This window comes from Galeopterus variegatus, unplaced genomic scaffold (genome assembly GCF_000696425.1).
Source record: "Galeopterus variegatus unplaced genomic scaffold, G_variegatus-3.0.2 Scaffold6119, whole genome shotgun sequence".
Taxonomy (NCBI): domain Eukaryota; kingdom Metazoa; phylum Chordata; class Mammalia; order Dermoptera; family Cynocephalidae; genus Galeopterus; species Galeopterus variegatus.
Window position 1 is genome coordinate 85,071 of NW_007732230.1, and position 15,560 is coordinate 100,630.

Sequence of the window (15,560 nt, forward strand, 5' to 3'; positions counted from 1 at the left end):
CGCCACCGTGCTCCCAAGCGGCGCACTGTAGCAGTGCACCACCAGGCTGGCCCTTTTTTTTTTTTTTTAAATTTATTTTTTATTTTAATATATATATTTTTTCTGTGGTATCAATTTTGATGTCTACTTTTTCATTACTGATTTTATTTATTTTAGTCTTTTCTGTTTTTTTCTTGGTTGGTCTAGCTAATGGCTTGTCAATTTTGTTTATTATTTCAAAAAACTAACACTATTGTGTCAGTCTTTTGTAAAAGTAAGCTCTGTCAGACACAAACTAAACTCCTAATGTCTAAGCAGTTATCCTTCCTGCTATGTGTCTACTATATGCGATTTCTGGACTGTTAATGTGAAACACATGAATAATAAATAAATAATAAATGTGAAATGGCTTTGTAAATAGGGTTTGTGTTCTGAGTAAACGTTAAATCATTTGTCTAAATAAAATGACATAGGATTTTAAAACATTTGAACTTAGTTTGTCTTAGTTATTTCCATTTTTCAAAAAAACATACAGTACATTTATCTGTGCCTACTCATCATTACTGGTAAGATCTACATAACTCCTGAATCGCTGCTTCCAGCATATGTTTAATAAGGGTTTACAGGAAATGTAAAATAATTGTAATGAGTGATGGTTTCCCCCCTTAAACAATAAATAAATTGAAACCTTCCTACCATAGTATTTTTAAAATATCTCTTCCAGATTGATAAATAAAACAGTCTGTGAACATTAATCTGAATGATATATTGTTACATAAAGTTGTTTAATACATATTGTCAAACAATAAAATCAAACTGATGACTTCATCTGTGTGAAATATGTAAACCTATACTTCTTTAAGGTTGTTATACTTCAATAAACGTTGAAAAGAGAGAATAAAGTTATTGTCTATGTAATGATATGGAAAATTTTTCAAGATATTTTTATTAGTGAAAAAAGCAAGGCACATAAGGTCTACAGCTGTTAGTTTTGTGTGCGAAAGATTAACATATAAACTATGTAACATAAATATTGCTTATGTCTGTAAAAAGAAAACTAAAAGTATCTATAAGAAAGCAATAGAAGTGGCTACCCCTTGGGCATGAAAAAGATCAAAGTTTGGACATGTCTCTCAATGTGTGTTCCCAATGAAGTAGTTTATTATTTAAATAAGTAGTTTTAGTTATAAATCTTTGTATAAATTGCAAATCTCTAATTATTTCTTCCCTGAATTTACTTACTTAATGAATCATTAAGAGAAGTTACTCTGAGTAATTTTGTTAAATTTATATTAATTCTCTTAAAAATAGTATCATGAAAAGTCACATTTCCCAAAATGAGAGGATAGTGGCGTTTGTTAAGCAACAGAAAAAGTAAAAACTATTAAACAATGGCTTGCTTAATTTTCTAAAAATTACAGGTATGACATAGAATGTAAAAACAGATCCTATGCAATAATTAAATTAAATAAATGATGCCAAGTAATGCAGCATATTTTTAATGCCGCATGTGCAAATCATTCACTATTCACAGATTGCATATACAAGATGCCAAGATCATGGTCCCCAAATTCCTGACTGATTTAGAAAAAGTGCCAATCCATAGAGATCCATCAGAGATAGGGCAATAAAAGTGATGTAGAGAGTGCTTTTAAAAACTAAATATACTTTGAAAAACTGCCATTATACTGAACTTTGTATTTCTATATTTTTAATATTTCTTTTATGACATTTGGTGACAAATAAATCACTTTTGGTTTTGTTTTTAATATACTAACTTGGAAAAAGAGCAACTTTATGGCTTCTCATTTTTCTAAATGGTTCAAAATTCCCCCAAATCTAGGTACCACTGTCCTATGGAAATTGCAAAACAAAAAACTATGGCAATCAGGAAACATACTCATAAGGTTTAACAGGTAATAACCATACTTGTGCTCATGAGTAGATTAGGTTCTAAGGCCCCATCTGAAAATTATATTATTCCCTTGAAATGAAAGGAATTTAAAATCTGCCTCACATTTTTACATGTAGGCAAAAAGCACAGGCAACAAGGATCGGGCTCATAGAGTCACAAAGTTGCAAGATTACACATACAGAGCAAAAAACATTTTCTTTTCTGGGCAAATTAGAGGGAGCTTTCTTCTCTAGTAATACAATTAGAGGAATACTGTATTTAGAAAATAAAATTTGAAACATTAAAGATCAGACTCTTTGGTTTAAAGAAATAATCATTTCTTTGATCCCCAAATCACAGAAAAGACAAGCAATTGCTGAAAGCATTTTAAAGAAAACAAGAGAGAAATCTTAAATGGACCAGAGAAGATTACACATCTCTTTTTTACCTAAGGATTTAAATTAATTCTACTAGGTAAGAATTCTGATTTTTAACAGATAGACACTTTATTTAGTTTATTGTTTATTATCTTTTCCTGGCTGTTATGAAATGCACTATAGTCCATCTGAATGTAATAGTTGGTACAAAAGTAGATGAATAGAATTTGAGAGAGAAGAGGCCTTGAGTTTGAAGTCAGAGGCAGATTGACCCTGCCAGCTGTCTGGCCCTCCTCTAGAGAAAGGCCACTTCATTTAATCATGAGTTCATGTCTCAAGCTGTACAAATGGGGTGTAAACACATTGACAGAGGGTACTTTGGAATTCCCTCAGCTGGGCAGGAGGCTATTCGAGCTGCTGCAGGTGACCCAAAAGTTTCTGGTCTTCCAGGTGATTTTATTGCTTCATTTTGTATAAACATATAAATTTTATTAATGTGACTTCATTGAGTTCAAATGTTTGTGTTCACAGCCTCACTCTAACTGTAACAAAACCAGCTTTGTAAGTGGATGAGAGTTATGTTTAAATATGTCTTTCCTAAGTGAAAGTCAGGACCCCTTCCCTTATATAAACATCTTTCCATAACATAATCTTTGAAAAATCAGATTACTATCAGTCACTGAAGATGTGGAATAAATTTTATGTGGATTCCCAAGGCTGTATATTGTTAGGTTTCCCTTATATAAACATCTTTCCATAACATAATCTTTGAAAAATCAGATTAATATCAGTCACTGAAGATGTGGAATAAATTTTATGTGGATTCCCAAGGCTGTATATTGTTAGGTTAATGTATCAGTTGCCTTAGTCCATTCTGGCTGCTGTAACAAAATATTATAAGCTGGGTAGCTCACAAAAAAAGAGAAATTTATTTTTCACAGTTCTAGAGACTGGGAAGTCCCACATCAAGGTGCTGGCAGGTACAGTGTCTGGGGAGGGTCCACTGTCTGGTTTGTTCATAGATGGTACCTTCTTGCTATGAGGGGCAAGGCAGTTCTCTGGTGTCTCTTTTATAAGGGCACTAATTCTATTCATGAGGGTTCCACTCTCATGACCTAATCATCCACCCCAAAGGCCTTGCTTCTCAATACCATCACTTTGGGGGTTAGGTTTCAACAAATGGATTTTGCGAGGACACAGCATTCAGACCATGGCATGAAAAATTACACATACACATACACGTATTTAGTATTTTATTTGTTGTATTTGTTGCTATACTTAACCAGCTCTTCGTTTCAATGGAGTCCAAATAAAAGCATCCTTTTAGCTCTGTTTGTTAGAGCTAGATAAACCAGGGATTATAATGCAGATGATATTTTTGAGTCTGGAGTGCCCATATCAAGAACTTAAATGCAAAATCTAACCAAACAACAACAACAGAATCTTTCAAAATGTTTCCTTAGCCAGAATTCTTCCTTTCTGATTGTGGTTCATAACAAATAGGTATAATTTTTTTGTGAGACCAAGCATGTAAAATAATTTATTTTAGGAATTTTGGAACTTTTGCAATACTTGCTAATTTTATGGAAAGGTTTTCGACTATGTCCCATGTAATAGAACCATTAATAATGTTCGGAAAACATGGTCCATGCCATAAACTATACTAGTATATTACTTAGCAACAAAATTGATTTGAAGGAATATTGGGGGGAATGTTTAATAAAATATTTGGTATGCATTGTTATTTTTTTACTATCTCTTAGCAGTGTATTTCTGTTCTGCTTTTTAACATTCTGACTTTTTTTCCCCCTTTAGCTTCAGTTGTGTTTTGATTTGTGCTGAAGATCCAGTGACTATTTTCCTGGTAATTTGAAAATGACTCAGAAGTTATTATTCACAATTCACAGGAGGATAATCCATCATTTGACGTTAGTTATTCACACTAGTTTGGAAAGAACTCGTGATTTGTGAAGTTTCCTTGGGAGCAAATAATTTCCCCCCGCACTCCCCTCTTTCTATTTTTGAATACCCTACCACCTACAGTCCATGATTTTACTGTTACTTTTGGTCCATTTCTTTGGTCACGAAGAGCGCAATGCTTTGTCCTATGTTTTGGTCTATTAGTCTCTGAGAGATTTTCAATAAATATGATGAAAGCCCCTTTGCTGTAACTAAGCCAAAGGTTTCATGCAATTGATTTGATAAATAGGTTTATATGGTTCATGAAGTTTCTTCTTCTGAAGAAATCTCACATGCTTATGTGCACAGCTCTACTATTTTATATTTCATCATTGTACAAACCCTATTCCTGAACAATTTCCAATTCTTTGTGCAATTCTTTTTAATTTTTTTTTGAAATTTATTTATTTGCATTTAAAATAAACTGTTGACAAAGATTCACTGAAAATAACCTGGAGAGGCAGGAAAATATAGCCGACACTACTGAAAACCTACTAAAATAATTCCAGGATGTAGGTTTATATGACAGAAAAAAACTCTTAGATGCTATCATTGATGTGAAAACTGACTGCTTATTACTTTTCTAAACACATGGTAGTGTAATTAACAATGTTCAGTTACTTTTGATTTTTCCTGAATATGCAAAAATTAAAATACCAATTAAAAAACAAATATATTTTCTTTTTACGTGTTTCTTACAGATACAATTTCAGTATTCCCATTCAACAGTGGTATGGTTTAAAGAGTTTTTTTCACTCACAAGCTAAACAACAATCCCCAAAGGGAACTTATAGTCTATAGGCTCCTGGTGCAAATGAAGTGTTCAGGAATACAGCGACTGACTTCTCCAAAATATAAAACAGATAAAATTCTTGAAGTTACATGCAAAAAAGCTTTACTAAGCAGATAGCCACAGAACTAAAACATTTGATAATTTTACTGGCAATGTCCATAGGACTCCAGATGTTTCTAAATTCAACTTGAACTCTTATCTCAGATTTTGCATTTTGCTTTTCCAGTTTCCTTAATGATATAAACATGAGTCTGGCCTATATCCAACACTTTTTGAGAGGTCCTTTTCATCAAGTTTGCAACATTGATCATCTTTGGATTATACCTCTTGACCTTGACCAAGAAAAACAATGTTTGCATTGTTTTGCTGGTGCCAGTTATACTTTCAACAATCAAGGCATTCTTTCTAGTTAATGTTGAGAGGTCATCTTCACTGATTACTTTTATGTCCCCTGTTGACTGGCCATTACAGTAGCTGTTGACTCTGATAAAATCTACAGTCATAGGAATGGACCTATCACCATTTCTATTCAGTGCTTTGGTGTAATCCAGCAGGCCAACAAAGAATTTATAGCCTTGGAGCACACAGAAGGCTACAGTGTGATAGTCCCCCATCTCCTTCATCACCTCCCTAGCAAGTCATTTAGTTCTGGCTATAATTAATAGATGAGGAATAAATATCTTTTCCAAATCATCCATGTAACGATAGGTATACAGAATAATTCTAGGTCGTAACCCTGTTCATCATTACTAATCATAGCACTTGGGTGCAGTCCCCATCCTGGCCAGTGAGAGGACTGAGTGCAGTCTGAGGAGGAGAGATCTGACGGCTGAGCAGAGGAAAAGACAGAGAAGCTGCAGGAGGTGGGCCACTGCGGAAAGCCCAGAGGGTCTTCTACTACTTTCAGGGGACCATTAGAATAATACTTCATATTTCTGAAACCTGTTTTATAAATAAGATCCTACAGAAGAAGAAAATTTTCAAAACAAAGTCTGGATAACAGATTGATATGACAGTCAGGGTCAAGTAATTTTTTCACACAATGCAATTTTCCGAAATATTTTTGATCATTTGTAGACGATGAATATTGTCTTAGTCCGTTTTGTGCTGCTGTAGTAGAATGCCACTAACTAATTTATGTTTATGATCAACAAAAACTTATTTCTCACACTTCAGCAGTCTGGGAAGTCCAAGACCAAGCTGCTGGAGTCTGAGAAGGGAATTCTTGCTGTGTTGTAAAGTGGCAGAAGGCATCACATCACACAGTGGAAATGCAAAGATGGGGGCAGGGGAGAGAGAGAGAGAGAGAGAGGCTAAAGTTGCCTTTTTGTAAGATAACAGTATTATTCCATTTGTGAGGGCAGAACCCTCATGGCCTAATTACTTCTTAAGGGTTCGACCTCAATACCTCACTCCACTACCTCAATACCATTGCAATGGCAATTAAATTTCAACATGAGTTTTGGAAAGTGCAAACATTGAAACCATAGTAAATGTCATATGTAATAATGTGTTATTCAGTTGTTTGTTCCTTCAGCAAATATTTGAGAGCTGATCTGGGGTACAGCCCTATGTGTCTGCTATAAAGAAAAATTTTAAATGCCTTGTCTTCTATTCTCAATGTACTTTACTCTCTTTTGGGCTGTAATAAATAAATACACATTTATACATAGCATGTATCTCTTGGACATATTACTCATTAAATTAGTGAAGAAATACATATTAACTATATACCTGAGACAAGCACTGTATTGGTTACTATCAAATAAATAAATACTCAAGTTTAAATCTGAATAAAAAAAACAGATGTAGAAGAAAGTGATTATATGCTACAAAATACAATGGTATCCATTCCAGAAAGCAATGAACTCTGCTCAGTTGCTCTTTTAAACATGTAAAGAAAATATACATTTGGCAGACCAAAATAAAAAATAGGTGAATGTAGTGTCAAATATGGAACACTGGAAAGTGAACTGACCTGGGGACAAGAAACTGATGTATTATTTCTGTCTTATATCCCAGCTGTATAAAATCTAAGGATGTCATATAATGTTCTCGTGGTTTCACTACCTTCTGCTATTAAATACTTAATCTTAATGTTATAGGGGGACACATCAAAATTGATTAATGTTAGGTTTGTGTTTGACCAAGCCCACTAGAATTATAGGACATGAATATTATAAATTTGAGTTTGAAATATAAAAGCTGTTCTGAGCCTGTGTGGAAAACGAATATGATGACATTCTTCATCAAACAAACTCAGCCATCACTAATGCCAAGGGGCCAAAAAACACCAGAATCAAGTTAAAAGAGGCTAGTTAATATGCCCATCTGGTGTCCGTTAACTTAGTAGGATGATGACATTCTTCATCAAACAAACTCAGCCATCACTAATGCCAAGGGGCCAAAAACCACCAGAATCAAGTTAAAAGAGGCTAGTTAATATGCCCATCTGGTGTCCGTTAACTTAGTAGTTTATGACATAGAGTTTTATTAGGAATGTGCATCAAAACCATATACCCAAAAATAGAAAAAAAAAATCTACTTAAATAGGATTTAATTTAGAATTAGTGAGGAGTATTTTTTTTAACCACTATGCTAAATAATTTAAAAATAACTATGTGAAGTTTTATGGAGTTCTGATGACAAAACAGGAAATGAAGACCAGTGGAAGTTTTAGTTTTAGGCTTTTTCCATGGAATTAGACTTAAATTTGTTCAGAAACATTTGATTAAGAAAAAATTAACACACTTTATTTTTATTCATATGTGTATGGAAACACAATTAAATGATTATTGTTATGCTTTTTCATGCATGTGGCTTTTAATATACATGGACAAACAATGGCAGGATATTTATTATAGGATTTAAACCAAAGGGGGTTTAAATGCTGAGCAATTCCCTTAGCCAAGGGAGATCCTAACAGGAAACTATTCACAATCTGACCCGACTCTGATGTCAACAGAGCTCTGGTCAGCCAGGCCTAATTGGATTTTTTACATAAATCAATTGATCAGAGCTTGTTAAGACTGTCAATAACAGTTCTCCCACTTACTTTCCATCCAACTCTTGCATTTATGCCCTGTTAAGCTTGTGCTCATGAAGCACTGATAGAGTCTGATTGCATAGGAGAGACTCACCCAATCTATAAAAAGCAGGAGTATTCTATCTACAATCAAGATAGTTTATTTACTTATTTTTTTTCCCCAAAAGAAATTTTCTGGCATAGTTTTTCATTTTTGCAAAAACAAAACCAAAGCAAACAAAAAATGTCAGGTGCTTTTGAATGAGTTGGGGTAAACATGAGTTTCAGAGCTCTCGAATTAACCAAAGTTCTAACCAACTGGTTCTCTTAGTTTCTCACAGAATATTTGGTCTATGATTTGTAAAATAAGAATTCAACATGCCTGCCTCTCAGGATGTTGTATTATCTGATTTAAAAATATAAAATGCCCAACACTGTATCTTGTATGGGTATTACAAAAACGCTAGTTTCATTTGCAAGCCTCTTTGAAGTCTCCAGTCCCCTTTGAGCAAATGTACATTCTCTCACTTTTTAAGTGGGGAAATGATGTAATGTCATTGGTATTTGGAACAAAGAAGTAAACTATTCACATAATACAGGCACTGTGACTTAGCCAACAACACTTTTGAGAAAAATCTAGAGTTTCTCCATGTTTTTGGACAGGCATTTGCTCTTTAATATCTAAGCACTTTTCTGGGAAGTGTAATTTTTATTAAAATCCATTTTGATAGACAAGAAATACACTTTGTTTCCTGCTTGGACCTTCACTCTTTTGTAAATGAGTCAAAAATGATTAAGTATCTATGAAAAAATTAAATATCTTTATTATAGTTGAAATATGCTGAATCTTTATAAACTAACTTTTAATTCTCTTCCTTCCATCTAAAAGAAAACAAAACAAAATGACTCCAAACCTAACCTTTTGTGGTTTAATAAAAGGATGGATAGTGAAAGAAAGTTAAGGAGATGTTAATATAACCCTAGAACAAAAAAGATATCATTAAGAACATTTTAATATGTAAAATATATTCATCGTGCCTCTCCAGTTTAACTTCTTGCCATAAAACCAACAAAAAGATGTAACTGTCAAAAACACAAAAAGAGTAAAGAATAGTAAGATTGCAATTGTCAAACCCAAATCATGTGGAGAACTGAATAAAAACTTGTGAAACAAAGCTTTTTCATAGAGAATGTATGACTTCAGAATTACCACTGACAGTAGTAGTAGTTATACAGTCATTAGCAAGACAACAGACACTGCTATATTTGTGTGATTCACAATATTCCCAATTTTGGCAAGTAGAGCTATAGTAGATATAAAGGTTTTATTAAACCCACATTTAGAAAAGAAAAGTTCATTCTGAAAATGTATGTTAGTGTGTTACATTTATATATTTCAGAGACTTGAGTTCTTTTTCTTGAAAATGCATTATGATACATACTAAAGTACTATAACGTAACACAATACACCATGTTTATTTGGACATCTGGTAGTTATTTGCATCCACAACTATGGAATTTACACGTAGTCCAGGTAAAAAGACTCAAATCCCTGAGTGTTTTAGGATTCTGAGAGTCAAGGAAGTGGCTCAATTTGTTACCTGAATGACTTGAAGATGATAATTACCCTTTGAAACCTTTGAATCTTCATCTGCAAAATGGTGATAACCTAGCTTACAAGGGGTTGTAAAAATTGAATGTGAAATTGCACGTAAATTGTTTAGAATTATGACGAGCCTTTAGTAACAGCTGAATAAATTAGCCATGCATTACTCATGTGACTGATAAAAGCAAAATATATTGTAGTCAGAATTAATTCCATGAGTTTCTCAGTTTAGGTTTATAGTTCCTTCCCTTCTCTCTTGCCCTCTTCTTTTGATTTATGTAGGTGAAACTTTTGCATCTCTATTAATATCTATCACATTTTGTCACACATTTTCTAATTTGGGGGGTTGTTCAGATGTGTTAAGAGAAAATCCCACTCCTCAGATTTTGAATTCCCTAATTTTATCCTGAGCCATTTCAATTGTAATCTTCAACTAATGTTTGGTTTGATTTTGTTTTACCAGTTATCTTTTCCTAAAACATACATTTTGTCTTAGCAACCTGTGCTTTCTAAAGAATGAAATGAATACCTTAACTCTCAAATATTTCTTTGGATAATGATTACAGTTATCTTAATTTTTAAATGTTTTTCTATAACACTATTAGTATTTTTCTTTGATGACACTTTTAAGTGCTGTTGATTTTCTTTAAACGTTCCATGAAAATTAATTGTTCATATTTGAAAATTAACTTCATATTTTAAAATTAATTTTAAGTAAAATTAATAAGCAAAGTAACAATCCTTATCCAAATGAGAATATTACTTTCTTTCTGTATTTGTGGTAAGTGTGATTCTGACTGTGGAAACTAAGCTCTTGATGATTGTGTCTTCTAAATGTACTCGTTTACTGCCTCAAACTGGCTCTGAAGTCACTGCTTTGCTGCTCTGGTCTCTGGATCACTCTGCTCAGATGGCTGCAGGGCAGAGGGGTGGATGGCTCTGTATTCTATGCATTAAACTGGTGCACAAATGAAAGTCTCTTTCTTCTTACCTTTGGAGCTTCTGCTTCTGACTGTAGAATTACCTGTAGATTCTGATGGAAAAATACTTTCTTATGATGTTGTCATCTCTGTATGTGTTTGTGGGTTCCTTAGGCCTGTTGGTATTATCATCAACTTGTTCCAATATGTTTGCACTTCTGGAAATCATTCTGTTCTTATTTCTGGGGACTATCACTTCTTATTTTCTACCTCTGACGTCAAGTTCTTTTTATTTTTATACTTCTTTTGTGTGTAATCCCTCTGGCCTAACTGAAGCAGCAAGGCACAGTTTATTTCTATAAGTGAAACACACAACTTTATATGATTGAGCATATACACAGAATCCAGAGGATGATGTAGAGACATCTCTTGTTTGTGTGTGTGTGTGTTTAATGTTTTTCCTCAGTGCACCTGTGAATCCCCATCAGTCTACACTGAGTTGTCCACCTGTGATATCAAGGAATCCCCTCTTTCTGCACCGGTTCTTTCTTCCTTTAATTCACAGTAGTCTTCTCAGATTTTTAAAATTTTCTTCTCCCCTTAGGGTGTTGTCCACCTGTGATATCAAGGAATCCCCTCTTTCTGCACCTGTTGTTTCTTCCTTTAATTCACAGTAGTCTTCTCAGATTTTTAAAATTTTCTTCTCCCCTTAGGGTCCCATTTCTTCCTCTCACCCCTGACTCAAGCTCTCCACCAACAGGGTTTAACTGATTTTCCTTTCAACAAGGCTTCTAAGGAAACAGCTTCAGGTCCTTCAGGTCTGTCGCCAAGGACTTGAAGAAGGAGGTGAGAATGAAATAAACTCTTCAGCCAAGCTTCCATCAATATACAGACACAAGTCACATATTTATATTGTTTGTGTCAACTGCTACTGTGTTGTTAATGTTGCTTTTATTTTTTTAATGCTGACAGAGTTTTTGTTGCATGTTTGCACCTTAACTAAGACCTTCTTTTATTTTTACAGCTTGGTATGAAGCAAGGCCTCGGAAGGTGTTAAAAAACTTTGGCCGAGAAAGTAAGGAGGTAAGCAAATTCCATACTGAAATACTTCATTTCAGTGAGATTCTCAAAAGGAGGGATGCTAAATCATTAGCCCTACTGATCAAGTCAATTTTTTAAAACTATAATATTTCATCTTGAAGCACAAATTGTAAAAGAGAAAGATAAAATTAAAATCACCTATATTTGAAAAAAAGTGATATTAAACTCATCAATATACAGACACAAGTCACATATTTATATTGTTTGTGTCAACTGCTACTGTGTTGTTAATGTTGCTTTTATTTTTTTAATGCTGACAGAATTTTTGTTGCATGTTTGCACCTTAACTAAGACCCTCTTTTATTTTTACAGCTTGGTATGAAGCAAGGCCTTGGAAGGTGTTAAAAAACTTTGGCCAAGAAAGTAAGGAGGTAACCAAATTCCATACTGAAATACTTCATTTCAGTGAGATTCTCAAAAGGAGGGATGCTAAACCATTAGCCCTACTGATCAAGTCAATTTTTTAAAACTATAATATTTCATCTTGAAGCATAAATTGTAAAAGAGAAAGATAAAATTAAAATCACCTATATTTGAAAAAAAGTGATATTAAACAGTATAATAAATCTATTTTGAAGCCTGTCATAAATACTAGAACATGCTTTGAAAGAAATTAAATATTTTACAGTATGTCAGAGTGTCAAAAGTAACTGCCAACAAAACTATTTGAAGGTACTCTTGAGATGTCTCATAGCCAATCCTAAATTTATTTAGCCAAAATATGAAACTAAGAGGTTTTTAAATGAAAGAACAAGCTTTGAAAATTACTTTTATAAATTGTTGTTGATTAATCTTTGAAGTCAATGGAAAGGAGTCCTCAATTTCTTCTATCCTTCCTACCCTTCTCTATTCGTTTCGTTTCTTCACTTAAATACCTACTCTACTTGGATTCAGGAACATAGTTGAGAGGCAAAAGGATCAGAAAATGTCTTAACGAGACAGGTTTTCAACTGAAAAGATGCATCTGTCGATTGCTGAGATTAACTCTATCGTTGACATATGCAGACAGATATTTGGCGTGCTCTCTTTCTAGGTATTGCTTTTCAGATAAGGAAATCGTAGTTGACTCACATAACCCAACTATCATCTGTTTGATTTGTATTAGTATATGTAATTTGCTATTTAATCATCAGTGATACAAGGATTCCTTGGTAGGAACAAGTCACAGAAGAGTTCCAATGCTTATATCATCATCTGGTAAATGGCCAGTCCTGTCACATCATGACAAGATCATCAAGGTTCCCACAATTTAATTGTGTGGCAATATTGAAGAATGTTTACCACATTGTACAGGAATAGAGAGGTTAAAAAAAATTACCTACAGGAAATGCTTAGCCATTTAAAAAATTTGCAAAAGCTTATCAATAGAAACTACTTGGTTCACTACTAAGTCATTTTCTGTTTGTGTAATCGCTCAAAAGATTGCTGTGATTTACTCTGTTGTTGACATTTGCAGACATATTTGATGTGCTCTCTTTTTACATATTGCTTTTCAGATAAGGAAATAGCAGTTGACTCACATTTACATAACCCAACTATCATCTATTTGAATTTTATAAGGCTGGTTCTTATTTTGAAACACTTATTATTGTTGGAAAGTACGTAAGTGGCACACTAAGTAATTCAATATCCAATCTTTTAACTTTATAATTAGAATGCATTCAAGCTGCGCTTCTGAGTTTTCCTAATGCCCTAAACACTAAATTGGAGTGTATTCTGAAATCATACGTTAAACAGGAAATCTTTGAATTAGTAACTTAAAGTTTAGCTTTATACACCAAGGAATTTTACTCATTAGCAGGTAATTTAAATTCTTTCTTCTTCCCACCCTTTTTGCTCCAGGGAATGCTAAGCTTGTATTTCAAACCCTCCTTCTGAAATAATGGGGGCAAAAATAGTACAAAAAGTCAGAATTTCAGGACACACAAAGATATTTTAGCAGCTTTGATTCTTCTCTCTGAATCTTTGTATCATTCTTCTGTGAAAGAATTACTGGGTTGTCACTAGTAAAGCAGAAAGAGAGTCTTACAAACTGGATCTATAAAGAGTGTGGACTGATGTATTAGGTGTTGTTTTCCTTTTACCTCCTGTTTTGGTTTGCTAGGGCTGACAAAACAACATATCACTGACTTTGTTTTAGTCAAAAGAAATTTATCTTCTCAATAGAGACTGGAAGTCCAAGATCAAGGTGTCTGGAGGGCTGGTTTCATGTGAGGTCTCTCATCTTGTCTTGTAGATGGCGGTCTTCTCCCTGTGTCTGTGCATGTTTGTGCCCTAATTTCCTCTCTTTATAAGGGCACCAGTCATGCTGAATTAGGGTACATCCTAATTAGCTCATTTTAACTTAATTACCCTTTGAAAGATCTGTCTCCAAACATAGTAACATTCTGAGATTCTAAGGATTAGAGTTTCAACATATAAATTTTGGGGAAATAATTCAGCTCATAACACCTCCAATCATCTTTCTCATCACTACAAAATGAACTTAGCACAATCTAACCCCACAGCTGACTGTAATGGAGCAGTAAAAACCCGTAGTTCACATAGGCAATAGGAGGCCTAGCATTTGGGTAGAAACTGGGGTTAGTTATAGCAAAAACTCTAAACACAGAAAAGTTTGCCCAATTGTGTAGATGGGTTCCTAGCCTTAAAAGTCCCCTACATCCTTGAGATCCCATAATCATTCCTCTCAAAATAAATGTATAATTTAGAAATTATAATGTTTTCTACAAATTCAGCCTGGATGGGGCCTGACATAGACGATACAGAAAAAGGAAGATTAAATTTGCTTTGTGAAGTATTCATAGGCTTTACTATGAAGCACAAAAATGCATGAAAAGTGCTTTTTCAAGTTTTTGCTAAACCAGATATCTGAAGAATGTTCAAAGATGTTTTACTGATCTATAAATGCTATGAGTTTTGCTGATGGAATAGCATATTTTTCACAACTTAAGTTCTTGTGCACAAATATATAATTTACAATCATTTCATTCCTTTTTTCCCCCCTCATCGAATAGATTTTCCCGCCCAATAAATAGCTGCATTGGCTTTTGTGTTCTAATTTATGTATGTTGGCTATATATATCATGTTGCTGAGAAGAGCATTTTCCAAAAATGCAAATTTAGAAGCTGAAAAATAAACAGTGATAATATTCTAAAAATATTTTAGAGTACCTAAGACTTGGATATCTCCGCCTACACTGAGAACCAGTCACCTGAAAAATCTCTGAGGTGGGGGAAGTTTCTTTGGGATCAGCCCTAGTAAACATGCTTTTGTGATTCCCAGGGCTGACATCACTGGTGCACCTCTATGGGGTCTGTCCTTTCCCACCAGTGTTTTAGACTTTGTAATTTGTCACCTAGTCTTTATCTTAAGACAGCCCCCAAATCACAATGATAACATGAACAACAAATATTTCTCCCTAAAAAATCAAAAGGCTGGAATAAGGTAGTAAAGATCAAATCCTTGCCATTTCAAAAATATTACTCTTTTCCTTTATGCCAAAGTATTTATTCTCTAGCTTTGTGAAATTCTGCCACATCGTCCTTTATCCTACCAGAAAACTAGATGTCACTGGGTTCTTTGTCAACTGTGTTTTTATCAAAATCATGTTATATGCCTAGAGGATTTGTAGCATCAAGTTCAATGATTGTTTGGATATGTAGCTTCAATATCCATTACATCCTTGACTTAAAAAAACCTTCATCACCACTCCACTTGCACAATTCACTGCCAAGCCACAAGGTAAAATTTGTCCTGATTTAAAAATGCTCTCTAATAATGTGACCTTTCCCATTCACTTGTTAATAAGTCTACCTGCATTCCTTGCCCAGTAAAATTCTCACGACTTTGGATAATTTTGTATGTAGATAATTTGGATAATTTATTTTTTATTTTTTATTTTT

General features: G+C 33.9%; 1 pseudogene; it reads right to left on the minus strand.

Moving 5' to 3' along the window:
• Positions 1 to 5,202: 5,202 nt before the first annotated feature.
• LOC103605846 overlaps positions 5,203 to 15,560 on the minus strand; it is an 11,704-nt pseudogene continuing 1,346 nt past the window's right edge.